This window comes from Suncus etruscus, chromosome 11 (assembly GCF_024139225.1).
Source record: "Suncus etruscus isolate mSunEtr1 chromosome 11, mSunEtr1.pri.cur, whole genome shotgun sequence".
Lineage (NCBI taxonomy): Eukaryota > Metazoa > Chordata > Mammalia > Eulipotyphla > Soricidae > Suncus > Suncus etruscus.
The window spans coordinates 73,142,480-73,159,032 of NC_064858.1; the positions used below are offsets into that span (position 1 = coordinate 73,142,480).

Here is a 16,553-nt window from a genome sequence, read left to right on the forward strand (position 1 = left end):
TTTGTCCGAGAGTGGAAATGTGGCTCCAATATCTTCAGTATAATTTACTTTTCTCCCATAAACATACTAGCAGCAAGGTAGATTTAAAATCGTTAATTTTCTTTTCTTTTTCTCTTTGTAAATCCAGAGACTAAGTCCTTAGTCTCTGCTCATGAATCACTTCTGATGATTTTGAGGGACCATATGCAGTGCCAGGAACAAAAGCCCAGTTGGCCACATGCAAGACAAGCATCTTACCTCCTGAACTATCTCTCTAACTTAAGACAGTTTTCTATGTGAACTTGGGGTGTAGGTTTGTCTGCTTCCAAAAAGTAATTATTTTTCTGCTGAGCAAACTTTGGAACTTCAACTTGTGAGTGTGTGTGTGTGTGTGTGTGTGTGTGTGTGTGTGTGTGTGTGTGTGTAAATAAGATTAGGAATTTTGAGTTCTAGGCTAGCTTTATGTTATTCTCAGCTCTATATTTCTATTTAACTTAAAATCAATAATTTATTACTTTATTTCCAGTTCACAATATATTTAATAAAATTTAAAATATATTTCAGGATTTCAACTAGGTTTTGGTCTGAGACTGAGTTGCCTAGTACACAATATTGACAGAAACAGAAGCTGTTATTCTATTTTAAGGTTTGCTTACAGTCTGTTTTCCATGACAAATATTTCCTTAAAGTTTTTAAAAACCTTATGCACTGTGATTCACATTATTAATGATAGACTTTCATGCATACAACATTCTCGACATTTTCCTCTCTGTGACCTTGGTAAGGTGAGTTGTGTAGGCCAGTTCTAATGCTCTATTACCTTTGGCCATTTGTTATTCCATATTTCTTTAAGACAAATGCCAGTGGGGGCAGAGCGATAGCACAACAGGTAGGGCATTTGCTTTGCACAGAGCCGACTCAGGTTCAATCCCCAGCATCCCATATGGTCCACCAAGTCTATCAGTAGTAACTTCTGAGCCCAGAGCCAGAAATATTCCATCACCACTGACAGGTGTGGCCCTAAAACCAAAATAAATAAATAAATAAATAAATAAATAAATAAAATAAATTAAAAGACAAGTGCCAAAGTAATAGATATGCTTAAATTTGCTTTTTCTCAATTTGTAGGAAAACATAGAAATATAAGTTAGAAAAACGATGATTCATATCTCTGGTTTTGTAAAAAAGGTAGGAGTCCCTATCTAGAAGCTATAAATAAAATTAAAAGAAGAAAAAAAGAAAAGAAAAACGGGTGAGTGTTGGGTCCCGTTTACTTCTTTATTGGCTGTTTGTGAATCCACAAAGAGCTCCCAGAATGAGAAATTGATTCCCATCCCCTTGTCCCCTTTTGGGGGGAAATTTTGGTAATATTTATCTGCAGTAAATAATCCACATAGACAGGAGGGTTAATGGGTTGGGCGAAGAGACTCCTTTGTCAGCCTGCTGCTAGCTCCAAAACACACCTCGAGCCAGCCAGCCAACTCTGGTAAAAGACCCTGAACATCTGGCACCCAAACTATTTATTTGGCTCTCAACAGCGCCCCCACCTGGAAGGTCAAGGTGGGACAACAGGCAAAGGATAATCTTACGGAAATATTTTCATATGCAACAGGTGAGTAGATGTGGCAAACTTTTTTTTTATTGCATAGATGCAGTAAACATTGGGAAATTAGAAACGGAGGAATTTTATTGGCCTAAGAAATACAAGGTGTCTCTACCCTTGAAGCATATGTCATAAGACCAACTACAGGTTCTGGAGAGATAGCATGGAGGTAGGGTGTTGAATCCCGGCATCCCCATATGGTCCCCTGAGCCTGCCAGGAGCTCTGAGCGTAGAGTCAGAGTAACCCTGAGCACTTCTGGGTGTGGCCCAAAAACAAACAAAACAAACAAACAAAAGACCAACTACAGCATCCGGGCATGTTAATTGTCAGACCCCAAGTCTTTCTTTATGGTGCCAGGAAAAGATCTGCTCAGTCTCGATTGCCAAAGTCAGTCTTCTGTAATTAGAGATCTTGGTTTTTGCACAGATCCTAGGATGAACTGTCTTCTGATTTCATTTCATCATTAGGTGGTGAAGTAGGGCATCCTGCCCTTAGATCAGTGCTTCTCAATTATTTTCTGTCATGCCCCCCCCTAGGAAAAAGAAAACATTTTTCATGCCCCCGTGTAACTGTAAATAGTATCTTTATTAAAAAACTTTAACCTGCAAAACAAAAATATAGAAAATAATTTGAGCTGATTTTTTAATCAGAGGTGATGTCTGGATTAATGGCTACAATGAGCACGTTTTGCAATGCATAGCTTTTTGAAGCAGAGTTTGAAGCAGGGCACAGCAACTCTCAGCTCCAGAGACATACAGAGACGTAAACACGGGGCTTAGCTTGTTATGACAGTGTTTGCAGAGGTCAAACGCGCCCCCTTTATGGAGCCTCGAGCCCCCTCTGAGGGGCGCGCTACACTATTTGAGAAGCACTGCCTTAGATCAAGTTGTTGCTGTTGCCTTGTTGTTAGGGTGTCATATGAACCTACCCTGAAGCAAGTTGGTGCCAGAGCAGTATTAGAGCCTCCCCCTGGGTGGGGTGGGGGAGTTTGATTCCTGGTGCTGATGCAGGGAACTGTGTCAGTTCTAAGGTTAGGATTCAGGATTGGGTTCGGACTTCAATGTCTGATCAACTGAAGTCAAGTCCTTATGACAAATGTCCATGATGGAAGACGCCGCTGCATTATAAAACTTATGGGTTCTTATCCCTATTAGGCAATAACTTCTTTCTGTACATAAGATTTCCCCTGGGGTCGGAGAGATAATATGGAGGTAAAAGCATTTGCCTTGCATGCAGAAGGTTGGTGGTTCGAATCCTGGCATCCCATATGGTCCCCGGAGCCTGCCAGGAGCTATTTCAGAGCATAGAGCCAGGTGTAACCCCTGAGCATGGCCAGATGTGACCCAAAAACCAAAAAACTTTTTTTCCCTATTTAATGTGCCTATGCAAAAAGGAATGATGCCATATTATATTACTGGTGCATTTGGGAGTAAAAATGACAAGCTATGGGGCTGGAGCGATAGCATGGAGGTTAGGCGTTTGCCTTGAATACAGAAGGACGGTGGTTCGAATCCCAGCATCCAATATGGTCCACCGAGCCTGCCAGGAGCGATTTCTGAGTGTAAAGCCAGGAGTAACCCCTGAGTGCTGCCAGGTGTGACCCAAAAACAAAAAAACAAAACAAAACAAAACAAGACAATGTAATCTCTGTGCCCTGGTTTTGACCTGAACTCTTATCCCAAGCAAGACGTTTCTACTAGGATTTTCTTCTAAGCAGAACCAAAACAAGCAAAAAAGAAAAAAGGAATGGGGGAGGCTACCTCTACATGGAAATTTAATTCTAAAGTGAATTTTCATTTTTTTTTTTTCTGTTTTGGTGCCACACTTAAAAGTGTTTAGAGGTTTCTCCTAGCATGGCACCTGAGTGACCAAGTGATGGTGGCCATTAAATCAGGTCTCTAGAATGTAAAGCATGTTTACTTACTCTTTAAGCTTTATCAATAGATCAGCACTTTATTTTCCTTTGGGAGAAAGCACATCCAACAGTGCTTGGAGTCATTTCTGTAGTGCTCTGGGGCCTGAACCCAGGCCTCTTACATACAAAGTATGTGCTCAGCAAGTTGAGCTATCTCTATGGCCTCCAGTATTTTACTTTTCACCCACTCACAGGCCTGTTCTATGTTTTCTGTTTGTTTTGGGGCCACACCCGGTGATGCTCAGGGGTTACTCCAGGCTATGCACTCAGAAATCACTCCTGGCTTGGGGCACCATATGGGACACTGGGGATCGAACTGAGGAGGTTTGTCTTGGGTCAGCCACGTGCAAGGCAAATGCCCTACAGCTTGTGCCACTGCTCCAGGCCCCCCCAAAATAAGGAATTTTAACTAAAAATCCTCATTAGCAATTTTTGGCAATGTGCCTAATTGCATAATCTACAGTGGAGGGTGAGGGGAGCTCAAAATATTTGGTGGCAAAGAATATCATGTTATAAAATGCTTTAATTGCTTTTTAAAAAAACCTTTTCATAGGCCCGGAAAGATAGCACAGCGGCGTTTGCCTTGCAAGCAGCCAATTCAGGACCAAAGGTGGTTGGTTCAAATCCCAGTGTCCCATATGGTCCCCCGTGCCTGCCAGGAACTATTTCTGAGCAAACAGCCAGGAGTAAACCCTGAGCAATGCCGGGTGTGGCCCCAAAACAAAAACAAACAAACAAAAAAAAACCCTTTTCATTCTTAGAAATATATACACATGAGGAATAAGAGAAAAATTCTCAGTAAAGATTGTTTACAAAGAGAAATATTACTTTTAAATAGTATTTTTAAAATCACTTTAAGAGAAGCTAATTTGTGGGTTATCTCTTGCCAAAGCACTTGAGAATTATATTGGATATATTTCAGTTACAGTGCAAGATCACATATTGTAGTTTTTGTGTATTTACATTGATTATATAGAGTAAATGATTATTTCTGAGAATTTTAGATTATTGGATCTGAAATGCCTCTTATTTTTCATCTCTATTTCACTAATGAGCAATTTTGTTTCAATTAGTTGTGAGTTCTATCAAAATGATTTTTTACTTTTTTAAAATTTTATTTTATTGAAACAATTATGATCAACAGAATCCTTCATAGTTGAATTTGAGATAGATGATGAATCAGGGCCCTTCCCACCACAGTGTCAACCTCCACCAATGGCCCCAGAGTGCATCCTATACCACTACCTTTTGCCCTCTGGCCTGCCAATATAACAGGCCCCTTTAAGATTAGATTCTTTAAATGTAGGCCCCTTGATTCTATTATTGTTGACTTTGGCTTGGATATTTAGTTCTGTCTTTATTTATTTCCTTGCCAAACTACTTGGCCCCTAACCCCAACCTTTCTTTGATCCTTTCTTCTTAGTTTTATAGAAAAATATGGAAATATGTGGTAAAATAAAGTAATCCGAGTCCCAAGGTTCTATGAAAAAGGCAGGAGTTATTCTCTTTTTAAGTTAGTTATTGATGAGTATATTTTATTTGAGTAGAAAAAAAGGAAAGCATAAAATATATATCTGCATTTCCCTATATCTTCACTTTCACTTACTTTACTTACATTGTTTCTTACACTTTTTTTGAGTTGGACTAAAAGGAGTCACAGCAAGTTTAACAAGAGTTTGCATAATCCTGACTTTATTGCATAAGACCTGGCTATTTGTTTCAAATGTGAATATCATCTGCTGGGAAAAAGAGAGGTTGGTTATCATTCCTCAAAGACAAGTAGGACAACACCCTACTTTTATCAGCAGAAAGTAATTTATCTAGTCACATATCTAAGTCTCTAACCTAGGCCTCATCACTCTTATTGTGTTTTCCATTCCAGTATATGATCATTTATTTTCAATAACCAAATAAAATGGGACTGAAGTAGAAGATTGGGCAATGCAATCTGTTCCTTTTCTTAACTTTAGTCTTAGTTCCCAAAGGAAAGAGCTGCAGAATCAGAGCCCAAATGGTATGCATACCGTCTAGAATCTGGCTTCTTAAACTGTGGCTCGCCATCCCATATAGAGGTCATGTACCTGAATGTGGTGGTTGAGGAAAATCTGGTAGCAGTAAGGTTTGTGAATGTATAAGAAAGATAAATTCAAAAGTCAATTTCATAAGGAATTCAAGTGTTTGCCTGTGTGACACATCTCAGGCAGAAAAAAAGGATCATGAGAAAAAAGGGATCATGGAAACATTGTGCAAGTCCTGCTCTAGTATGATAACAATATAATTATATTAACATTATCTAAATGTATATTTAGATAATATATCATATAATATATTACACATAATATAATATATAATTTATATTACTACAATAATATAATAATTCTTTTCCAAACCATTTGAATTTAGTCACAGTAAGAAAGAGTTATAAATCACAACATAGATCCTCCTCCTGTAACTGAAATACAAGTTTCATAAATTCTTGGTTCTAATTAGAAATGTATGTTGGTCATTTAGAGTTAATCCATCTTTATCCTATTCCACTAAAAAAAAATAGATTTTTTGAGTCAATTGGAAAAACTCTGCTCTAGAAAATGAGGCATGTTTCCATTTGTTGCTGAACTCCCGAGCTTTACTGAAAGTTTCATAGACCAATAATGAGTGCAAGCTTAATCTCTCAGGGAATTGAAGCTGTAGAACTATTCCTCTTTTAGAACCTAGCTTCTTTACTTTGTATGTGTTTGGCAGGAGGAAAGGGGAGCAATACCCACTGATACTCTGGGCTTACTTCTAGATCTGCGCTCAGGGATCACTCCTGGCAATTTCCAGGGACTACATTCGGTGTGCTGCAATGAACTTAGGCCAGCTAGATGCAAGACAAATATATTATATGATCTCTCCAGAAAAAGTATTGTAATAGAAGTTTGTAATCCCATGTGTAATTGAATGTGTTCAGCACCAAAAATTAAAATTCAGCTGAATGATGTGAGTTTTTCCGGTAGCATTTGCCAGTATTGCAAGTAGAAAGGAGATCCCCCAGTAGAACAATTTAGGAAACTGAATTTGGAACACTTTCATTAGGATTATCTGACTTTAACAGTTAATGTCTTTGAACTGAGTAATGCTTTTTATTTTTGTGCTTTACTTTGTTTTTGCAGTGCCTGGACTGTGCTCAAGTAGAAGCATTGCTCACCTGTGAGGTGTTAGGCCCTATTTTTACATAGTACAATATGTGAATTCAGGATTTGCCTTTGGAAAATCATTTGCATGGAATAGTTCAGATTTCTTTGACTTTTGGGCCATACAAAATAATGACGAGTCCATGAGTTCTTAAAACTTCACGAAATATGAGTTATGGTTGATTTTTCATTTCTTCTCCTCCTTCTCCTTTTTTTTTTTTTTTTTGCTTTTTTATTTCTTCTCTTTTGTTTTTAACAAAAAACAAAATCCAGGGATCAGAAATCTTGAATTCAGTGATATTGTACTATGTAAAAATAGGGACTCACACGTGAGCAAGGCTTCCATCTAGGCATATTAGGTACTACCAAAACAAAGCACACAACTAAAAACTCAGTTATAATGATCACTTCTGGTGGGGCTTGGGGGGGACTACATGAGATGCAAAGGATTGAACCCAGCTCAGTTCCATGCAATCAAATACCCTGCCTGCTGTACTATTTCTCCAGCCTGTTTTTATTTTTTAAAGTATCTAGTTGAGTAGAATGCTTTCTGACTTGTTTTTCTTTTTCTCTTTGAACCATGTTCAATGGTGCTCAGGGGACCAGCGGCCACGTAGGGATTCGAACTTGGTTCTCATTAACAGGTTAGGGGATAGAAAAGGAATCCTTGAGTAACAGTGTAAAACGAAACAGAATCTTAGATAGTACTGAGATAGGACAGTGTCTTAAGCTGGTCTTGCTCAGTCTTTAGATCCCTGGGTATGGGTCCTCCAGCCCCTTCAGGAGTGATCCCTGAGCACCGCTAACAAAAGTTAATGTCCAGACATTTAGGCACTGAAGTTAAAGTAGCCTTTACATAAAAGCAGGAACAGAATAGTGTTTGTTAAAATTACCCCATTGTACCTAACATCTTTACTCCATCAAGACTGGCAGTAAGGATCCTAACAGGAGAAGCAACAAAATGAGTTTTCTGGCTCCTTCCATGCCAGGGTCCGTCAAAGGCCTCCATCATCCCTTCCCCGAAACCCCAAACCAAAACCGACTTCTAAGAAATCCGCCAATGACAGGGCAGAGCGAATTTGCTGCCGCTGGAGGCTCAGGCTCCGGGAGCTGCTCGGCTGGGTTGGGCGGTTTCGGGTCACGGGCGTGGGAGTGGAGAGACGGTCGTTTCGCAAGGTCTGACTTCTAATTGCCTGCTGCAGACCTACCGCTTCCTAACTTCTGGAGCAAAAACCTCGGCCGTGCCTGAGTTCGGGGCAAAGGTTTGGGCCTCGGCGTGGAAATGGGATCCGGAGCCGCCGTGGCGAAGACGGGCGGCTCCAGACGCTGACAAGCTACTCCCACGCCCCTCAGACCCGGTCCGCCACGAAAGCAGCAGAGCCCCGGCGCCGTCACATGACGGGGCGGGGCCTGAGAGCGGGGGCGGGGCCTACGGGGAGGCGAGCGCCGGCCACCCCGCGGCTGCCGAGGGCGGGGTAGTCCGCGCGCTGTCACGTGACGGAAAGAGGCGTGGCCTGTGCGGGGAGGCGGGAGCCTGAACGTGAGGGATCTCGGCGAGGCCCCGCGCCGTCACGTGACCCAAGGGCGGCCCGAGGGCGGAGGGGGCGGGGCCTGGGCCAAAAGCCCCGCCCCGCGCGCGTCACGTGAGCGAGCGGGCGTGGCCTCCCGTGGCGGGGCAGGGCGGGGCGGGGCGGGGCGCGGCGCGGCGCGGCGGGGCCTGCGGGAGGTGGGATCTGCGCTGGGAAGCGGCTCGCTCGGCGGCTCGGCGGCTCCGGGCGCCCACCGCGGCGGGCGACGACGCGGCCGATGACAGCATCGGGGCGCGACACGCCGGGCGCTGCTGCTAGCTAGCGGCTGCCGCCTCCGAGGCTGCGGCGCTCAGTTCGGCCGCGGGGAGCCGTGGCCCGTCCAGGCCCGCCAACTGCCGGGCGGGAGTTTCCGCCGCCTCGCGGGCCGCCGCCGAGAGAAGTTGAGGGGCTCCGACCCCGCGCCCGCCGCTCGGGCGGCTCGCACCGGTGAGTGAGTGAGTGAGTGAGTGAGTGAGGGGCGGCTCCCTCCCCGACTGGGGGGCCGGGCCGTCCGCACCCCTCGGAGCCCGCGCCCCGCGCCGGAGTTCCTCTTCGCCTCCCTCGTCGTCGCCCTATTTTGGGGGGTTCTAGAGATCGGAGGGATCCCGTGGAGCCTTTCGGGGCGCTCTGCAGCCGCGCCTGCCTCCTGACAAAGCCGCCGCCGGGCCTTTCTGCACGTTCCGGGGGGCTCGTCTTCTCCCCGAGTCGGGCCGCTCGGGCGGGCCCCGGGGGTGCGTCGAAGCCCCCCGCTTTCCGGTGACAGCTTTCCCGGAGCAGGCTCTGTTGGCGGCCGCGTCCCCTCCCTCAGGTCCTGGCGTCGGGAGAAGGCGAGAGCAAGCCGGGACTCCCGTTCCTTGGGCTTCCGGAGGCGAATCAAGCCCCCCAGACCCCCAAGCTTTGCGGGGTGCCGGGCCACCCCCAGACTGACTGGCCCCGGCAAAGCCAGCGCCTGCGGATCGTCCACGAACCCAAGTGGTCCCACAACACTTCTTGCTGAGAAGCCTCTGCGTGGCAGGACCGAGCCTCGCTCGCTGCATTTTTTTCTTTACCTGCTAGATAACATGGGCTCTCCCTCATTACACCGAGGAGATCGGGCTATTTGCTCTCAACATATTACAAAGCTTTTCTGCCTATCCGATACGGAACGACTTAGATCGACTTGTAAGGGAGAGTGCCATGCCCTCTTCTTGGCAGACTCGTTTTGATCAACTTCGGAAATTTAGCCTCAAATGCGCGCCGCCTTAGTTAAGGCATTTTAAATAATCATCTCATGCAGTTTTTGTCTCCTTTCAGAATGCAGCGAGAGTGAGAATCGTGGAGGGAAGTGGGTGGATTATTGGTTCGATTTTTTCCCCATCCGCTCCTTTGTGAATCAGTGCCCGGAGATGGGTCAGTTTGGATGTTTGCTAGATTCTCCTGTGGTGAAGAAATGCTGGTATCATAAAATAGTTTGGGGAGGAAGAGTAGGGTCATGAGATTTGTTCTTTATTAGAACTAGTGCTAGGTGGCTGGAGTGATGGAGCTATGTGCTTGCCTTGCAGGAGGCTGACCTGGACTTGATTCTCCAGCACCCCTTAAGACATATGCCTCCCCTCTCCCCAAACTTACCACGAGTGACCCTGGAGCATAGAGCCAGGAGCAAACTCTGAGCATCGCCAGTAGTGGCTCCCCCGAAACAAAACAAAACGAAAGGAACAGCAATAACAGAAAACCAAATCCAAAAGAGAAGTACAAATAGAACAGAGATAACCGCTCAAAGGACTAAGTCAGTATGTGAGGCCTGGGCCTTAGTCCCACACAGCTTTGTCTCCTGAGCACTGAGCTGGAAAGTATTTATTCACTAGCATCCTCCCTTTCTTTTTTGTTATCCCTTTATTGATAATTTGTTATCCTTTTATCTTTTGATAACTGGGTAAGGACTGAGTACCGGGTACAGCTGTTCAAAGTGCTGGGAAAGGGAATAGATGAAACTTAAGAACTACCTTTTAGGTCTTTAATTATGGAGATTAAGTTGTTGTGGTCAAATTCCAGGTGAACCGTTGGAGCCACAATACATTGTACACAGGTGCTTAAAGATGATTATTAACAATGGCTAGCGTTTATCTCTCCTTTTTTTGGTGTGTGTTCTGTTTTTTGTTTTTGGGTCACACCCGGCAGCGCTCAGGGGTTACTCCTGGCTCTATGCTCAGAAATCGCTCCTGGCAGGTTCAGAGGACCATATGGGATGCCGGGATTTGAACCACCAACCTTTTGCATGCAAGGCTTTACCTCCATGCTATGTCTCGGGCCCCATAGCGTTTATCTCTTATTGAATAGTATATCTCTCATCTGTGAAAAGATGCTGCTATATGTTTTTTCTTTGTAGTTAAAATGTTGAATTAAAAGCAATAGAATATGCTCCCTACAACACATTTATTGCACTTTAACTTACAGTGCCTAGTGTATGCATTCATTTTTGAATGGAAAAACTTTAAAATAAACTTTAGGGGTGAATATATATTTCTTTGTAATGAAGTTATGCTTATGTTGCTTTACTTAAAAAAATTGATGTATCAATTTACAAAACCTGCATTATAAAAGGGTTCTTTTTTGGGGGGTTGTGAGTCACATATGGCAGTTCTCAGGTATTATTTCTGACTGTGTTCAAGGGATCATATGGGGTGCTATGGACTGAACTTGGAATGACTGCACACAAAGAAAAGCATTTCCCACTCTACAGACCACTTGTTTTTTGAGGGACCACACCTAGTACACAGGGCTATTCCTGGGCAGGCAGTGCTTGGGGACCCTGTGGTGCCAGGGTTTAACCAGGTCTCTTGGATGCAAAGCGTGTGTAGTTTTTCTAGCCAGGATCTCGCTTTGGTTTATAAATAATCCACCAAGAAAAGGTTACTTGAAACATGAATAACAAAACAGAATTGATACAAACATATAGTTCTTTGATATTATTTTGAAAAATTTTGTAGCAATATCTGTAGTATTTTAATATTTGTAATATACAAATGTAGACATGATTATAACAATATTGGAGGTTTGGTGATTTAAAAGTGGAAGATAAAGTTTCTGTCTCATTATAAATATGACCTACAAATATAGTGTGAGTGAAAAGGCTTCAGAACAATATTTTAATAAGTTATTTAGTGGGCCCGGAGAGATAGCACAGCGGTGTTTGCCTTGCAAGCAGCCGATCCAGGACCAAAGGTGGTTGGTTTGAATCCCGGTGTCCCATATGGTCCCCCGTATCTGCCAGGAGCTATTTCTGAGCAGACAGCCAGGAGAAAGCCCTGAGCAATGCCTGGTGTGACCCAAAAAAAAAAAAAAAAAAAAAAGTTATTTAGTGCATGAAAATTGGCACAATTGGAGAAATTATGGCAAAAGTACAATCATTTCCATATGGAAGAGACATAGATGTTTGAACTAGTGGGAAGACTTTATGTCAATATGTGGGATTCTGCATATCTAGGTTTAGTTCTATCCTTTTATCTTGGTCCTCACACTCATAAGCCTGATGAGTTGAAGGTGTTATCTGGGATAAAAGAAAAATTTTTTTGAATTTTTTGAGTTTCCAAGTGAGAAAGGGCTTTCTTTAGAAACTGTATAGGAACTGAGTCTTTGTTTTGGAACGATCATCATTATCTTTTATTCCTGTTTTGTTCTGCATTTCCAAACAACCTGCTCTGTTATAGCAAAGAACAGAGCTGTTTTTCTCACATATCTTTTTCATGCTCCAAATGCTCAGTAATTACTGGAAAAAAAATGTAATCCTTGATCACCTGATTAAGGTGAGTCTCCTTAGAGTAATGTTCTGAAGATCTTCTCCCATTACAGATACTTTTCGATAAAATGCTTGACATATCTTATAAGACTGAGTATTTGAATTTTGAAAGTGGCATGATATAGTGAAACCAAGGGCATTGAACTGGTTGGTGGTCAGAAAATTTGAATGGAATTTTGATCACATCTTACATAAGTGTGCTTGGGCAAATCAATTTTAATTTTTTAAAAGGAGGTCAATGATACTAGTTACACTTGGTAGTTGGTTGGATTAATAAAGTGATATAATATATATGTGTGCCCACCTCAGTAGTATCTAACACAGAACTTCAATAAATATTCGTTATTTAGACATTTCCTGTCTAGGTTATTAAAATATTTTGTGAATGTTAATATTGACTTTTGAGTTGACTCATGGTATCAAAAATTTAGATGTGTACTTTTCTATAACATAATGTTTTATGATGGAAACCAAGTTTTATTTTATTACTTCATTAAAATTTGGTGGGGGCCTATTCCTGGCTCTGTGTTCAGTGCTAGGGGACCAGCAGCTCTTTGAATTAAATTCAGGCCTCCAGATAGTTGAACTCTTTCTCTGGACCCTTATTACTTCTTAAAACCATAGACTCTAGCTTCTGAAAAGGTGGCTCATGAGCCTATCTGGGCCCAGAAAACTGAGTGTGGGGATTGATAAAACTTTGGTAACAAGTGTCTGAAGATCCACTGCCAAAAATTAATTATCAAGATGAGTAATGAATCTGAGGTGTTTCTGACTGTACTCACCTATGCTGCATTTCTCTGGTTGCTAGTGGAAAAGAAGCCCTGTTACAGACCTAAACAATGCTAATACTTACTCCAACTTTAAAGAAAGGAATATGTGGTACTGAAAAATCTAAGTTTTTAGCTTTTCTTCTTTACAGGTTTTGCTTTTGAGGAAATTGGTCTGGTGGCTTTTCAAGGCAAAAATAAATGTATCTTTTCATTGTTGGGAAGAAATGGGATTTTCCTATTATATAAGAACAGTTACCAAAAATACTTTCTTTTTTTTTTTTCTTTAAGGTGATCTGAGTGACAGTAAACTGAAGAATTGTTACTTGATATGTTTTATTCTAAAATTGAAAAATATATTGAGCTGGCTCTAATAGACCTCTGATCATTTCTTATCTTAGTTTTTTGCTGCAGTAGCTATTTTTTCCTTTATGAATCTAAAATTTTTATTATGCTTTGTTCACCCTTTGTAGTGTTTATAATTCATGGAGCAGTATGTCCTTTGGAAGATTTTTTTTTTTTTTGCCACACCCAGAGGTGCTTGGGTTTCTTCTGGCTCTGTGCTTAGAAATTGCTCCTGGGGGACCATATAGGATGCTGGGGATCAAACCCGCTTTCATCCCTGGTCAGCTGTAGGCAAGGCTAACACCCTACCACTGTGCTTTCATTCCAGCCCCAAAGTATTTATTTTTTTTTGTTTTTGATTCATACTGGCAGTGCTCAGAGATTACTCCTGGCTCTGTGCTCAGAAATCTCTTCTGGCAGGCTTGGGGGACCATTTGGGATTCTGGGAATCAAACCCAGGTTCATCCTAGGTCAGCGGTGTGCAAGGCAAACACCCTACTGTTGTGCTATATCTCCGGCCCCTGATTCTTATTAGAAGTATTTGGAAAGGCATTTTACCATAAAAAAGACACAAGCCACTTATGCACTGTCTTCCATATTCACAAAGAATTGAAAGAGGAAATGGATATAAAGCCTTTTAAATCTTAAAGAGGAGACTCTAAAGACACAAAGAAACTTTTTGGTACTTATTAAAAGATTGATTCAGAGAGAGATTGCTATAGTATCTGTAGATATTTTAGTATTTGTAGGCTGATTATAATATTTTATGTGTTGATTGTTGTGTTCTAGGTACTGCTCTAGAAATAAATACTTGACATGTTATCACATTTAATGCTCACAATGACCTCACACAACTATTTTCTTGTCCTTTTTAAACCTAAGGAACTGAGAGATTGTTAATAGGTAGTAAAAGATTTGAACTGAATCTGAGTCATAGGGAGGCAAACTAGTAGGTGGTAGAGTTTACTAAAAGGATTTAAATTTGAGGTTTAACCTGACCTTTGACTTCAGAGTTTGGCCACTTAACCACAGTATTATATTGCAGTCTATAATTTATTTGCAGTTGACTTTCTGAGCCTGTTCTGAGTGTATCTTTTGATATGAATGTCCATAAAGCCTTTACTTAGTATAGCCTACTTTAAAAGTACTTAATACTTAAATTAGCTCACATTTGGGACAAAACCCAATAACAACAGCAACAAGAAAACAAAAGAATTCCACAAAGGCTATTTCAATAAAATGTTGAGTGTGTCATATAATTTGTTGAAAATTGTATTCAAAAGAGTAACTTGTAAAGTGGAGAGACAGCTCAAAGGACTGACCATATGCTTTTTATGTAAAAGGTCTACTTTCCATTTCAGCACTGGATGATTCCCTGAGCACAGATCCAGGGGTAGTGCTCCTCCTACTCACCTTACAGCACTGCTGGGTGTGGTTCCACATCTACCCCCCCACAAGAGTAACAGTTGTTTACCCTCACATGATCTAGTGTCTGTCTGGAAATTGTGACTCATTACTTATGTTGGCATCATGAGAGTATTTTACCACATGTTATTTCTAACCTGGAAAACAAAAGTTAGCTTTCTACTATCACCTCTTCCACTGTAAAGTTGAAAAATTCTCAGTTGAAATTATCCCAAGTCAGGCCTATAATGTTGTTCAAGTGAAGTAGGGTAAGGGAATTTGAAATAACAAACTGTGGCAGGCTACAAAATAAACACGCAAAAAAAAATTAAATTTAAATTTAGAAAATTTAAATTCAAATTAATAGCCTTCTTATATACCAATAATGATAGAGAAGAAATGGACATTAAAAAACAATCCCATTCACATTAGTACAACACAAACTCAAATATCTTGGAGTCAACTAAAGAAGTGAAGGACCTATACAAAGAAAACTACAAAAGCCTGCTTCAAGAAATAAGAAAACACACAAGAAAATGGAGACACATACCCTGTCATGGATTAACAGGATTAATATCATTAAAATGGCAATAGTCCCCAAAGCATTGTACAGATTTAATGCAATCCCACTAAAGATACCCATGGCATTCTTCAAAGAAGTGGATCAAACAATTCTGAAGTTCATTTGGAATGCATTACTAAACCAATCCTTGGGAAAAGGAATATGGGAGGCATTAATTTCCCCAATTTTAAATTATATTACAAAGCAATAGTTATTAAAACAGCATGGTATAGGACTAAAGCAGGGATCTCAAGCTCATGGCCCAAGGGCCGCAAACAGCCCTCCATACAACATTTTGTGGTCCTGCCCTAGAGGAATCTTTTTTTGTTTTGTTTTAGTTGTTTGGGTCACACCCCCCAATGTTCAAGGCTTACTACTAACTTTGCACTCAAGGATCACCCCGACTTTGCCTCCTGCGGCCTGCAGGTAATTTGAGTTTGAGAACCCTGGACTAAAGACAGATCTTCAGATCAGTGGAATAGACTTGAGTAGTTAGAGAATGTTCCCCAGACATACAATCAATTAATCTTTGATAAAGGGGCAAGAAATGCAAAATAGAGCAAGGAAAGCCTCTTCAACAAGCGGTGTTGGCACTACTGGTTGGCCACTTGTAAAAAATCGAAATCAGACCCCCATCTAACACCATGTACAAAGGTCAAATGGATTAAAGATCTTGATATCAGGCCTGAAACCATAAGATATATAGAACAACATGTAGGTAAAACACTCCATGACATTGAGACTAAAGCATCTTCAAGGAGGAAACAGTACTCTCCAAACAAGTGGAAGCAGACATAAACAGATGGGAATATATTAAGCTGAGTAGTTTCTGCACCTCAGTTGAAATAGTGCCTACGATACAAAAGCCACCCATAGGATGGGAGAAACTATTCACCCAATAACTATCAGATAAGGGGCTAATATAGAAAATATACAAGGTACTGACAGAACTTAATAAGAAAAAAAAATCTAACCCCATCAAAAAATGGGGAGAAGAAATGAAATGACTCTTCCTCAAAGAAGTAATAGAAATGGCCAAAAGACACATGAAAGAATGCTCCACATCACTGATCATTAGGGAGATGCAAATCAAAACAACGATGAGATACCACCTCACACCACAGAGACTGGCACACATCACAAAGAACAAGAACAGTCAGTGCTGGCGGGGATGTGCAGAGAAAGGAACTCTTATTCACTGCTGGTCGGAATGCCGTCTAGTCAATCCTTTATGGAAAACAATATGGAGATTCTTCCAAAAACTGGAAATTGAGCTCCCATCTGATCCAGCTATACCACTCCTAGGGATATACCCTAGGAACACAAAATACAATTCAAAATTTCCTTCCTTACACCTATATTCATTGCAGCACTATTTACAATATCCAGAGCCTGGAAACAATCAAGATGCTCTGCAGCAGATGAATGGTTAAAGAAACTGGTACATATATACAGTATACA

General features: G+C 41.6%; 2 protein-coding genes across 2 annotated transcripts in view; one reads left to right on the forward strand and one right to left on the reverse strand.

Moving 5' to 3' along the window:
- The window catches only part of BCL2L13 (BCL2 like 13), a 1,170,396-nt gene that overhangs the window by 368,462 nt on the left and 785,381 nt on the right, over nt 1–16,553 (reverse strand). The window lies entirely within an intron of this gene.
- The window catches only part of OSBPL8 (oxysterol binding protein like 8), a 198,789-nt gene continuing 190,819 nt past the window's right edge, over nt 8,584–16,553 (forward strand). Inside the window, exon 1 of the mRNA XM_049783649.1 lies at nt 8,584–8,686. The gene's annotated coding sequence lies outside the window, so the exon portion shown is untranslated. The remainder of the gene's footprint in view (nt 8,687–16,553) is intronic.